Here is a 14968-nt window from a genome sequence, read left to right as displayed (position 1 = left end):
GGCAATGATAACCAGCTCTGGACGGTCTAGGACCATATTTATTAATGGGGTCAATTCAATAAGCCTTTTAGAGTTCCATTAATGCTGATTTTCCCTATGTATCAGAAAATGAGACTGAATCTGCAGTGTACTGATCTTAGAACACATTCTGGTTACTAGTAAATTTTCTTATCATTAAAGCATCTGTAAATGTATTCCACAAAAGAGACTATTGGATCTCTCCCTCTAAAAAAAACGAAAGTCACCTTGGCCTTTCCAACCATCATTTTTCTGTTCTCCATAAGTTCTCACTACTACTATATAGCTTACTTCAATAATAGCAAAGTCTTATTAATGAAAACTGTGGCTTTCACTTCTAATGAAAGAATAATTAATAATTGCCTGTTTGATTGGTTTTGAAATTACTGACATACAGTACAGTGTCTGTTGGCCTACGACACTAAAAAACCACCTTCCCATGTTCTTAGCCCACTGGGCTGGATGAAGGTAAGCACCTACACCCCCCGACCCCCCCTACACGCACACACCCATACTATCTCTACTCAAGGCTAGTTGTAAAACCTGAGCCAGGCCGATCATAATCCATCAAGAAAAGGGCTGATCCTTTCACCAGGATCAAACGCTAATGAAAATGCAAGCCCAGAGTGATACTGTCCATAGCTTCCAAAAACAAAGTTGAATGAAAGGAGAAAAGCTGCAATAGATGGAGAGACAAACTTACCACACCACCATTTGAAACCTGGGATCTAGCCAAACCTGAGGTTTACCCCTTGAGCTCCTCCCATTTTGTGAGCCAAGAGATTGCGAAAATGAGAAAACATTTCCAACAAGAATGGCAGAGACTCTCAATCAACAGGACAAAGAAAATAACAGATAACAGAGACTTCGTTTAATAGAGATAATAGAGACTTTATTTAAGCTAGTAGGGGATGGTTTCCTGTGCTGTCGTCCACAAACCAAGAGTTCTGGCCAATTCCATTAAACTCCCATATGGCCATCATATAATTTTATAAATGAAATTAATATTTAACTTCCAAGCATTCTCTCCCTGTGTTCTCCAAAGCGTATTTGGTACCTCCCAAAAAACACCTACCACAATTTACTTTGTAATGGGATCTTGGATGTATCTTGGCTGGGTGTCCCAAACGATGAGAAAGTTCTCCTTTTTGCTCTGACCACACACCCAGGATTATGCTTTGACAGTATCAGGAGCTTAATAAATGCTTGCTGAATGAAAATCAGTGCTGAACAAAATACATATAGGACACTGTACTTATTCGACAGTGCAGAAGAGTCAAAGCTAAGTATGACATGGTACCTGTTTAGTCTTTGCTCTCAGGGGCTTGCTCCCACAGTGGACTTGCAGTACACCTCAGTATCTTTCATCAACGCAGGGCACCCCCATTTTTTGCCAAGATAAAGTGCTACTTTATTTGCCATAAGATATACATACATAAAATTTACTGTTTTCACCATTTTTAAGTATATAGAGTTCAGTGGCACTTAGTACATTCACACTGTTGTTCAACCATCACAAACATCCGTATCCAGAACTCTTCCAGGTTAAGTGCCTTGAATGTGCATTGTTGTTTGTTACAGATCCCAGGGAGTTCAGTAAATAGAATTGGTGTTAGTTATTTATAGGTGGCAGTGCATTCCTCTTTGAAAAATCTCCCTTTCTGCAGTCTTGTACTAGTCTTTCTCTCTTTCCTCCCCTAAGCTAACGACCAGGGAAGAGCACCCCCTTTTAAGCCAAGCAACTGAAGCATCAACACTAAAAATAGGATGACAAACTTCAATCATTCTTCAATGATTAAAAGCCTTGAATAACTCAGAGTAGCATGCACAGTGTAAGTTACATATGTGGAGGAGACGGACTGCACACAGATGCTGACACATTCATAGAAATTTAGTCAGTTTCCCTGTTAAAACAACATTGATCTTTTTAACACTTGTTTTACGTCTATTCTCCTTAAAGCCCTCATAATACTAGATTTGGTTATTTCTGCTACAGTAAATTGGCAAGAGTTAAAATTTTTTAAAAAGCACATTTCATCTGCGTTATGAAATCACAGAGGCTGTTCACAGTTAGGTTTTTGGTTTTTATTTATTCCATTCTCAGGTACTGGCAACAAATTCATCCCTCAACAAATGCACAATGCACAGTGTTGTACTCTGTCACAAAAATCTTTAGTTTTTTAAATGAACACTAGCTTAAAAGTAAGGCGTAGCTGCTAATAGGCACCTAAGACCCTTCCATAGAGAGGTTTCAGAAGTTATATAAGAGTTCCTACCTCTTAAAAAAAAAAAAAAAAAAAAAGAGTTCCTACCTCTAGATTTTCACTATGAAAGGTGATCGTGCTTGTAACCTCTCCTTCCCCTACTTTACCCATCTGTCAGATTCTTCAGTTTGCTAAAAAAAAAAAAACAGTATTTAGGAGGGGGAAAGTACTGTTTTCACCTGAATCATACCAACCAAGTCCAAAATACAGGGTATATGTCAACAAAATTATCATATTTCTGCCACATACAGAAAACTCAAATGCTTCTAGAAGTCTCAAAGGAATACCTCACATGTACATTTACCTCAGCTGGGTCAGAAAATGATGGAGAAACAGAAAAAAATGTTTTGTATTGTGGGACCATATATTCTTCCACGTTACCTTAGTTTCAAGAACAAAAGCTGCTCTGAACATAATTTCCATTTCAAAACTACAGGGAGAATCTAAATTGAAGTAAATTAAAGAATATCTGCTCCCATCTAAAATCTCAACACTCCCAAACTTTGCACTTGGAATCTCTTCTCAAACTTATCAGAAAAATATTTATTAAGTAAATACAAACTCTAACATGTGATGGAAGAAAATGAGCACATTTCCAGTTTTGGAAAGAGCACTGTTAATTCAAACACCAGTTACTTGAGGACACAAGAAATGGCCTTCCAAACAAGCTAGGATTCTGTTCATTTATATACATGTGTGCATGTCTGAATTCCATACATTGACATTTCTGATTCATTTACACCACTTTTTGCTTTCCAACTTTGTCAAACCAGGAGGTGGCTCTTCCTGTTTCCATCTCCCAGGGTTATATTTTTTCCCCCAATCTAATAAAAAGTACTCTATTTTGGTATCAAAATTATCAGATTTACTTTCATCCAAATAAAATTATTTCACTCCTTTTCTCTTAGTCATAATTATGCTCAATTTTTCTCCTTATTACTATTTTTATTCCTTATACCCTGCGGCTATCTACGTTTTGTGGGGCTGTGGCATAGTGGCATAGTGGAATAATGGAAAGGAACGGGCTTTGGGCCCAATAATCTGCCTTTCAATTATTTCTTCCTTCAAACTCTAACTTCCATCCCTTGCCCAACATTCTGACAACTCAGGCACTTTTCCTCTTAGCTTGAATTACCAATATGATGGTCTTTCAAATGCTTTTTTGTTTCAGTCACTATTTTTTATCTCCCTTACCATATTTACCTTCCTACCCTTTTATGTCACTTTCTAGGTTATGAGAATGTTTAATAATGCTATATTAAAATTGCCAAACACTTCTTTTTGCCATTCACAGATTTCTATCATCTAGTTTACTCTAAATAGCATTAAGTCATCCAAGCAGGCTTCATTTGTCCTATGTCCAAACACCTGGCCTGTGCTGTTACTCATTCCTCTGATACATCTCTACTCTCCACCAAATACCACAAACCTTCAAATGTCAACTGAAATTCACCTCCTTTATGAAGCTTTCCTTGGCTATTCCAGCCCACATAGAACTCTTTCTTTTCTAATCTTTGGAAACAGTTCTTATCTGCATCATGCAATCAAACACATAATTACAGAACAACCACAAAAAAAAAAAAAAAAAAAGCTCTACAAACTCATGTGAGTCATCTCCCCAGCTAGAGGGGAATATAGGGAAGACGTGCGGTTTGCTCACCCACTGTTAAGAACAGAGCAGGTACTAAATAATTTGAAAACTATCTATTATTTTCCCCCTATTAATCCAGAAATTTAAATAGCTATCCTTCTCTTGGTTCTACGTCTTCTGTGAAAAAGTTCACATTAATATCCACTGATAAAAGAACTCAAGAAGAAAGCAACCCAGTAAAAATGGGCAACAAAGTTCACAGGCATGAGAAGGCAGCCTATGAATGGCAAGGAAGCACATGAAAAAGTGTTCAGTATCATTTAGGTGGTAAAGAAATGCCAATTTACATAATAATGAGTTCTCACTACACGCCTATTGTAATGTCTAAAATTTAAAAAGACTCTCTAAGTGTGGGCAAGGATATAATGGAACCAGAGCTCTCACACACTGCTGGTAGAGTGGTAAAATGGTACAAACACTTTGGAAAACAGCTGGACAGTTTCTTAACAATTAAACCTACACCTACCATATGACCTAGCCACTCCACCTACAGGTATTTATTAAAGAAAAATAAAGCATATGTCCACACAGAGATCTGTATGTGAGTATTTACAGCAGCTTTATTTGTAACAGCAAAAACTACAAACAACAGGTGATGGATGAACAAACTGTGGTGTAGGCACAAACGGAGTACTACTTGACATTAAAAAGAAACTGATAATACGTGCAACAACATGCATGAATGTCAAGTGCATTATGCTAATTAAGAGAAGCCAGAACCAAAAGGCTATAAAAAGTGTAATTCCATTTATATGACTACCTAGAGAAAACTATTCTACAAAGATGGGGAACATATAAATGGTTGCTCGGGCTTGGGAATAAAGAGGGGGTTGACTGAGAAGGGACAACATAAGGGAATTTTAGTGGGTGACACAGCTATTCTTATCTTGAGTGGGTGGTGGTTACAGGATTATATATTTGGCAAAACTTTAAGAATTGCACACCAAAAACAGTGAATTTTGCTGTTTGCAAATTAAAAATAAATAAATGACCTCAAAATACTGTGTCACCATACAGCCTGTAATACATCATTACCAACTACTTTATTATGTTGAGGCCAGAAAAAAAACAAGAACAGCATGTGTTGATTATTTTTATGAAAATCCTTAAAAATATGCTGATAGAAGTGACCACAATTTTTTGCTCGGTTATTTGACAATAATTGTACTAGTCTTCCACAACCACCAACACTTACCTAGTCATTCCAGATACATGCCTGCCCCAAGTTCCTCTGCTAACCAATTCATTCGTTCGTTCAGTGGGGACTTATTGAACATCAACAATGCGCCTGGCACTGTTTTAGGTATGGCAAATGGCCTGGTAAACAGGACAGCTAAGGGCCCTGTCTCAGGAAGTTTACATTCTAACTAGAGGAAGCCAAGTAAACAGATAACTTCTGATAGGTATGCACTATGAAGACAACAAAAGCAGGTGATGTGTTGTTAGGAGGTGGGGGGGGCACTACTTTAAACAGGACATCAGGAAGACCTCTGACAGGGTGACGTCTGAGCTAATGCCAAGTGACAAGAAGGGGCAGACAACCCAAATCTGGAGACAAAGCCTTCTTGGTAGGGAGAACACTAAGTACAGAGGCCCCCAGAGGGAAGGGGACTTGGTTGGTCTGAGCCACAGAAAGGTCAGTGTGGGGACTGAGCAAGAAATAAAACCAGTTACTAAATAAAGTAGTCAGAGGTCTGATATTTCTGGGCTTTTCAGGTCCTCAATTAGTTTACTTTATGCCGCCTGCAATGAGAAGCAGCCAGAGGGCTTTACATGAGCTGCATAATCTGATTTATGTTTATAAAAGAGCCATCTATTTTTTTGGTTAGGACATTCAGTTTTTTTCTCTATCTCAAGTATTTATTTACCTCTGCTATGTGCCTTAGGCAAATCACATATACCTGCTGGGCCTCAGTTTCCGTATCTGCACAAATAGTGACGCTGGCAGCCAGTAACTGCTGACACACACTGGTTCAACGGGGCAATTAAATATCTGACCCTGTAGCTGACTGCAGTTTCCCTTTTATTCTCAGCATCCCAGAACACTGCCCCCATCAGGCATCTGCCCTGCTTCTTACACTTGTAGCTCAATCATGGCGCAGTCCCCTCGCCACCCTCTTCACAGCTCGCCATTCCAACACAATCCTCAGACTCCAAAGCTGCGGCTCCTCTCACCCTTTCTCTTTACCTCTGAACAGATGCCTCCTGCAACCCCAAGTCTCTCCTCTTCCTTCTTAACTTACTCCTTAGCCAATCTCAGTCTGATTCCCATTCCCACCACTCGACAGAATTCCTTCTCGACAAATCACGAGCACCAACTATTCAGTCCAACTTCCGGTCCTCCTCACCCCATCATTAGGTTTCCTACTGAAGGAAAGGACGATGTACTAGACAAAAGGACAGGATCTACTCCCAGCTCAGTTACCAACTGCTTTATGTGATCCTGGAAAAGGCATGTAATCTCTCTGGACCTTAGTCTTGGGGTTGGATTTATAGATAACCTTAGAGCCCTTCTAATTTGGAAATCTCACTACTGATTCTTCCCCTTGGCATCCATGACTTGGCACTATCTTGATTCTCTAAACAACTCCCTGTCTCCTTTATTAGGATGTGTTGTTCATCTCCTAAATGGGGATCTGTTCCTCCAAAGTCCTAGCAGAATGCACTTTAAATGACCCTTGAGTCATATATACAATCTCTCCATGGGCAATAGCACCCACACTGACACCCTCAACCTCCACTTCTAGGAACAGGCTTCCTAGACCTCCAGATCAACATTTCCGCCTGTAGAGAGAGCTCGTCCAGTTACAGGTAGTCTGGAATTGAAAGCTCCTATATCCAAGATAAATCATTACTACTTCTCCAAGGCTACTACTCTTTTTGACCTCTCCATTTCTCTTATTAATCATTGTTATCCATGACAGTCAAACTTACAACATGTTGAGTTTTCGCTGATTTTCCACATACTTGACCCTCTTTCCATTTCTATGAAAGTATCAAGTGCTCTCCTTTCTCTTCCTTCACACTTCACTCCTAAAACCACTTGGCAAGACACAGTGAAGTAGAGATCCACAGTAGAGGGTAGGGTGTGGACAGCTGTCATGGCTCACAGTGGGGCACCAAGTCCAAGGGTAGCTCTGATGCCCAGTGCAAGGGTGGGGAGGAAGAGTCACACATCCATGTGTACACAAGGTCTAGTGCATAGTATCAGAACCCAAGCAGGGAGAGGATAGCCCTGCAGGGGGAGTCAGTGTAAGAGTGGAGTAAGAAGGGCTTCTGTTGGGGGAATGTGGCCCTGTGACCCAGAACACGAGTTAGACTCCCAGTCATAGGCAGGAGAGTATCTGTGGGAATGGGGGCAGTCTGACTCTGCGGACGCAGCTGACACCAGGACTGGGGCAAAAAAAAGTGCAAGGTAGGTCTAAAGCAAGTAACTTAATGTTAACTTCTTGATTTTGATGGTTATATTGGGGCTACGTGAATGTCCTTTATAATTCTTCATAATGGACTTAACTTTTCTTCGTGTGTGATTATTTCAAAAATAAAAAAAAAATTATACAAAAATCAACACCCGCAAGGGCTTCTTCTGTAATCTCACATCTGTCCCCCCTTTTTTTTCATTACTCTGGACAGAGAGTCAAGTTCCTATCCCCCTCTACTGTTGCAATAACTTCTTTTTTTTTTTTTTTAAAGATTTTATTTATTTATTTGACAGAGAGAGACCACAAGTAGGCAGAGAGGCAGGCAGAGAGAGAGAGGAGGAAGCAGGCTCCCTGCTGAGCAGAGAGCCTGATGCGGGACTCAATCCCAGGACCCTGAGATCATGACCTGAGCCGAAGGCAGCGGCGTAACCCACTGAGCCACCCAGGCGCCCTGTTGCAATAACTTCTTAACAAGGCTCCACCCCACAATCACTGCCTAATTAAGGTTTTTCCAAAGTGCGCTTCAGCTCATGCCACTTTCCTGCTCCAACATTTCAGTAGTTCCCCACTACCTCCCAAATTAAGTACAAATTTCTTAGTGTGACCTTCAAGTTCTACTCCCTTCTAGTCCCAACTAACTAACCTCTTCCAGGCTTTCTTCCCCCCAGTTCTCTGTGTGTCACAGTCAGCCATAAAGCAGGACCACATTCAGTGTTTTCTGCCAGTCTCCAAGTTTTGCTCATGTGACTCGCTCCATCAGGAAATGACCATTCCTACTCTCTGCAAAAACTTTAAGACTAAGGATAACTATCATTTCTGACCACCACCACCCCATCTCTCCATTTTCCAAAACATGCCTAGATAATCTTATATTGTCAGAATACCAAAGCTGACTTTGCCCATTATAAATCTTATTTCATTTTATTTTAGATTACAATCCTTGTTTATATGTCTCCACAACTCCTAATCTCTAAGATGAGGATACATCCCAATGAAGGAATCCTCATTAATAAAATGAAGTCACAGCCACAATTATGAATCCATATCACCAGTTATTAGCTCACTCTCTCTCCCTAGTGAACTTTTAAGTATTCAAATTACTTTCTGTTTGTTCTCTTTCCTTCCTTATACTACAGTTTTCTATTTCTTGCATAAATATAAGGAATTTCTACCTCTTTTCTACAAAGAAGTTTTGGCCTAGGCCTCACCACTGACAATCATAAATCCAGAGGTTTCCAGACATCAATTAAGTAACAGGTGCTTATATGTAATTACATTTTAACTTCATTATTACCTTACTATATATAGAACAAAATAAAACTCTTAAAACTGAACACAAAGCCTATACTTGACAAGTTTAAAACTAGAAATTCTAAAATTTAAGATGAAGACCTATACACTTAACATAATTATATTTCCTTGGTTTTCACTAATAAACTTTGAAATGCGGTCCACAAAAACACACAATTTAATGGCTATATTTAAATTTAATAACGAAGCAGATTGTTTTTTCTTGATTTGAATTTAGTATATAAAAGAAAATGATACATTATTTGGCAGAAGAGCTGAATTTTATCAATAGATGAGTAGTATGAAACTAAAGCAACAGCTGAAAACCTGGAAAAAAGTATTTTAAAGAAAAAAGTTAGTAATATCAAAGCATTAGGGGAAGTGAATGGTTACTCCTAAATTACTTGTGATCAACATAACATCTAGTATTCCCCTCAACATTACAAGTATAGAAAAGATCAAACAGGGGTGCCTGGGTGGCTCAGCCGGTTGAGCGTTTGCCTTCGGCTAGGGTCATGATCCCAGGGTCCTGGGATCGAGTCCCACATCGGGCTCTCTGCTCAGCGGGGAGCCTGCTTCCTTCCTCTCTGCCTTCCTCTCTGCTACTTGTGCTCTTTCTCTCTGTCAAATAAATAAAATCTTAAAAAAAAAAAAAGAAAGAAAGAAAAGATCAGACACATCCAGAATTTCAATAGCGCAAAAGGCATCAAATCCATTAAATGCTACACCTCCAGATCCTAGGTTTTTTGTTTTGTTTTAAGATTTTATTTATTTGACAGAGAAAGAGCACAAGCAAGAAAAAGTACTAGCAACATGCAGAGGGAAGGGAGAAGCAGGCACCCTGCTGAGCAAGGAGCCCCATGTGGGGCTTGATGTGGGATCCTTGATCCCAGAACCCTGGGATCATGACTTGAGCCACCCAGGTTCCCCTCCAGGTCCTAGTTTTAACACAACACTGCTGTGCGTGCAAACATTCTGAAGTTGAATAACTTGAGTGTATTTAACTGAAACCACAGCTCTTATCTCCATTTTTTAAGTATGAAGTAAACAGTTCTAAGTATACTAATACTCTAGATGATAAAAGGTGGACATACTGATATATAAACCTAGGACACTTGTGATGTTAAAAGCAAAATTTATTCAAACTGCATTGTACTTAGTGATTTATTCATTAAAAAGCACTAAGAGTTTGCTTCTTTTTTTCTTTTTTTTTTTTTTTCAATAAAATTATCACTACTCTCACCAGAAATACTATAAATGAATGGAAGTGAATGAATCATCGGGAGAGAAGCAAGTCTCATTGTGAAATCATTTCTAAAAATATTATTTAGAATACTAACCGGGAGAAATTCTAGGTACACTAGCAATTTCAAAATCAAAATACTGTGAGACAAATAATAAGAAAAAGAAAGTTCCATGTTTTCACTTTCAAATGACCACAGTAATTCTTAATGATTTATTATAGTAAACACTAATAATCAATCCAATTCTACATCCCACCCCAATCATCATTTTTTTTCATACTTTGCATTACACAGAGATATTTAGATCCCAATGGTTTACTCATAAAGTTTGCTAAGAGGCAGGGCAACTTTTGTAACTCCTTGAATTCTAGCTTTTGCTTTATTACAGAAGGAGAGTTTTCAAAAACTCTAGGGACAACTGAAAAATAAAAAAACAACTGTAGGTTGTTTACTAAATTGTTTCCTTCTTTCATGGAAAAAAATGCAGCACAGATTAAGTTATAAACACCCGACTATCCGTCTTGAAACCTACCAGAATATGCCCTTTGAAACAGTGAACTTTATATTCAAAGGTCTAAGTCAATGTTAGCGCTGTTATGATGCTATCAAAGTGACTATGACCATCGCCATAAACATCAATGTTGTATCAATAGAAAAACGCTGCTTTCAAAAGGAAGAGTGTAAATTAAAAGAACAAGAAATTCATCATGAGTATCAAATTTTATAAAAAAGACATGATTAAAAAATACTCTGCTTTTTCAAAGTAAAATAACTCACCCCTACTCACTTCTAAAAGATAAATGACAATGACATTTTTCTATCCAAAACACTCTGGAAACTACACAGCTACACCTGTGATTCAAATATAGTTGACACCAGATCACCAAATATGTTAAAGGATACTCTATTTTGATTTTTAACATACAGAACTCCAAGGAAACTTCACAGCCACTTAGTAGTCTGGCTGGCAGACCTCGGAGAGCATGGAGTTCAACATGTTCACTTTTTATGAAGAAACTGAGGCCCAGTGACTCACCAAGGTCACAGTTTTGTTTGTGTCCTAGCTGACAGGGAAACTCCAATCTACATGACATAACCAGGTCCAGTGTCCATCCTCAAGGCTTTACATTCAGCTTCTGTCATAATTTACTTTACACTTCGGTGGCCTGGCAATCCACTCACTAGAAATGATTAACAGACAGATGGCTTTCGTCACTGCTCTCTCAGGATGCCCACGGACCGGGATGAGGAGAACACACACTTCACAGCCATTACTCACTTCTATCAACTTGAAAAATTAACTAGATGAGAATCATTTTTCTTATGTGAATAGGGTACTCCTTCCTCAGCATAATATTCAGTAAGGCTAACACAAATAAAATAATAACCTCTTTTTTCATTAATCTCCAAAGGGTGTACAGAATAAAAGAGACCAGCACCTCTCAGCTTTTGGGTCTTAGGACACCTTTCCACTCTTAAAATATACTGAGGATACCAAAAAGCTTTTTGTTTATGTGAGTTACAGCTAATGGTATTTATCGCATTAAAATTAAAACTAGTATTCATTTTAAATGATTTAAAACTAAGAAGTTGTTACATGCTAACAAAAGCATATGTTTATGAAAAAATAATTGTTTCCCAACACAAAATCTTGAGTGAGGACGGTGACACTGTTTTACATTTTTGTAAGTCTATTATCTCACTTAATAGAAGATAGCTGGATTTTTCATATCTACTTCTACATTCAATGTGTGGTGACAGGTTTTGGTTCAATGTATGAAAAAAATCCTGGCTTTCCGCAGGTACGTTGTTGGAAAAAGGACGAGCATTTTAATGATCATTAGAGATAGCTACAGATGTGATTCTTTAATACTACACTGAGAACTCCCTGTAAGTAATTTCTTTTTTTTTTTTAAAGATTTTATTTATTTATTTGACAGATAGGGATCACAAGTAGGCAGAGAGGCAGGCAGAGAAAGAGAGGAGGAAGCAGGCTCCCTGCTGAGCAGAGAGCCTGATGCGGGGCTCGATCCCAGGACCTTGGGATCATGACCGGAGCCGAAAGCAGAGGCTTTAACCCACTGAGCCACCCAGGTGCCCCTTTGTAAGTAATTTCTTGAAGGTTAGTTGCAATGTGGATCTGAAACCATATTAGTGAACTTTTCATACACTATCACATTAAAAGCCACTGGTCTAGCCTCCATTTTGAATGGATCTTTTACCAATGTGTGATCTTTCAATTCACAAACCTCCCTGAAAGGGTCTCAGGAATTCCAAACACTTTGAGACCTCTTAGAAAACAGCTCAGAGTTCAATCTAAAGACAAAGGTTATTATGAAACATAGGAACGGTCACACTCTATCTTGATTCTCCACAATCTGGAATTCTTTAATTTATTCCACATCCCCTAGAACATGGTATTATCATCCCATATTAAGATGTAGACCAAAAGGTTGGATTTTGATCCAGAAGACACTAAATAAGAGACCGGTGATGAAGTATGAATGAGGTTTAATGAAATATTCTAACATGTGCACTGAAATCTAGAAAAATATCTAAGTATCTTCTAATCCTTGAGCAAAGCTTTATTCTGAGAATAATCAAAACAAACAGGTTTGGATAATACTCACCAAAAAAAGCTGTGAAGAATCAGTAATCTGTAAGAGACTTCATAACATTGAAGCTTTGTTATTAGAGTTTTTGGAAAACGCATACTAACTAGCATAATGCCAACATGTATGTAAACAAAATGAATCCCCTCTGACTATATTAACATGCATGTAAAGAATTTTGGCGTACTCCAGAAGAGACCTTGAACACCTCGGTACCCACAAATGCAGAGCAGGCTCAAGGTCAGTGACTCACATTAGTATGTTTAAGGCTATGGGTCACTAGAACATCGGAAGGGGCTTTAGGAATTGAGTGAGTTTAAATAGCAGAAATAGGATGCAGAACAAAAAGCAGAGAACTAATGATTTTATCTACTACAGCCCTACTATTGCTACCAAAAATATCATTACCCAAAGCAAGAGCCTTAAAAAAATTATAAAAGCAAATAAGTATGTACTGGTGAATGTATGATGCATGTGAACCACAAAAAATAATAATAGAGTAGAATTTAACCAGAATTGTCACCAAACTGTGGAAAGAACCAAGATGCCCTTCAACAGACAAATGGAAGATACCGTCCATATATACAATGGAGTATTATACTTCCATCAGAAAGGATGAATACCCAACTTTTGTATCTACATGGATGGGACTGGAGGAGATTATGCTGAGTGAAAAAAGTCAAGCAGAGAGAGTCAATTATCATATGGTTTCGCTTATTTGTGGGACATAAGGAAAAACACGGAGGACATTGGGTAAAGGAAAGGAGATGTGAGTTGGGGGAAATCGGAGGGGAGAGACAAACCATGAGAGACTGTGACTCTGAGAAACAAACTGAGGGTTTGGGAGGGGAGGGAGGGATGGTTGAGCCTGGTGGTGGGTATTATGGAGGGCATGTATTGCATGAAGCAGTGGGTGTGGTGCATAAACAATGAATTTTGGAACACTGAAAAGAAATAAAATGAATTGAAAAAAAATTATCAACAAATATTTCTTTCAACTATGTATAAAATATTTCTTTAAACTATTTTGTAATTTCACATAGTGAAGAAAACAGAAAACTAAAGGATATGAAAGCTAAAAATTGTGCAAACTAATCAAATGTTAACAGTAAGAGTTAAAATGCATATAATACCTATTGCATACCAGATGATAAGCAAAATTAACTCAGTTATCTTCACTATATTTGAGATGCGTACTGTTGAATTCTTTTTTCTTTTTCCTCCGGATGAGAATACTAAAAGCCCAGAGGGGAAGGGGTATGCACAGGGACACAAAGCAATTAGGTGGCAGAGCTGGGATTTCAACCCGGGCAGCCATGCTCATACTACCAGGTTGTACTCCCTCATACTAACTCACCAAAAACATCACTTACAAAAATATCGACATCATGTGCAAAATTTCCTTCTCTAAAAGTAAAACAAAGCACTAGCAGGAGACCACATGCTGAGTTTGCTCCTGATGAAAGCCATGCTATCTTAGGCTATCTCCCTAATGGGGTTCAGAATTTAAGAGATAGAGGCAGTATCAGAACATGATTGTTCCTGCTATCGAGAACAGTAATAACGTATCATTTAAAGGAATGTTTGCTTCCATAAAGGCAAGAGGAGCAAGGTTTGAATCAACGACAAGGAAAAGAATGCATGAATTAAACTTTTAGCTTTTGGCTCATAAGAGAACAGGAGGAGAAAGATATAGAAATACACGTAAACCCCATGTTAATGGGATGAAAGTATTTCCCAAAACGTAAGATTTTAAGGGAAATATCCACAAATTCCTAAATGCCAAGTGAAAGAACTGTATCTAGGACATCTATTCTTTATATGTTCAATAAAGGGACCATTTATCACAACCATGTAATAAAAACAGTATTGAAGCAAAGTCCAATGCAAGTATTCATTGTATAACTTAGAACCACCCTTCACAGTCATATCGAAAACCTCTTCCTTGTTTTTTTCTAAATATATACAATACGCTATAAGCAAAAAGCAAAGTCAAGAGTTATTTTACAGTAAAGTATGTCTTCTTGCAGATCTTATAAGTTATACCAGCTCAAAACTGCAGTGACATATTTCACTTCCAATATGAGTAAAAAAGCAAGACTGTCCACTTAGTAATTTTAGATGTGCTGAGTCTTTAAAAGCCCTCAACAGTTAAGGAAATGATTTATTTGTATTGAAAACCATGACTGACATATAATTAACCTACTCAAAAAAGGAAAAAGAGGGTGAAGAGCTTGTGGGTAACAGATTTGGGGTCCAATTTCATATTTCATAACCAATGAAGTGATTAATAAAAGCTAAGAAAAAAGACTAAGACCACAAGAAACAAATTTAAAACAATTCTAGTGAACCAGTGTATAGCTAAAGAAAAAAATAATCTAGCACTAGTCTGCTGAAGTAAATATAGTAACAGGCAGCAGAAAATAAACTTTTCCCAAATACCTACGACAGGCAATGTGCAAAGGGG

General features: G+C 38.2%; 1 protein-coding gene across 1 annotated transcript in view; it reads right to left on the bottom strand.

The window, feature by feature from the left end:
• Positions 1 to 14968, bottom strand: part of NR3C2 (nuclear receptor subfamily 3 group C member 2) — a 340694-nt gene that overhangs the window by 318082 nt on the left and 7644 nt on the right. The window lies entirely within an intron of this gene.

The sequence above is a fragment of the Mustela putorius genome, unplaced genomic scaffold, assembly GCF_011764305.1.
Source record: "Mustela putorius furo isolate JIRA1106 unplaced genomic scaffold, ASM1176430v1.1 tig00000242_pilon_pilon_pilon, whole genome shotgun sequence".
Classification (NCBI taxonomy): Eukaryota; Metazoa; Chordata; class Mammalia; order Carnivora; family Mustelidae; genus Mustela; species Mustela putorius.
This window is presented reverse-complemented; position numbering and strand designations above follow the sequence as displayed.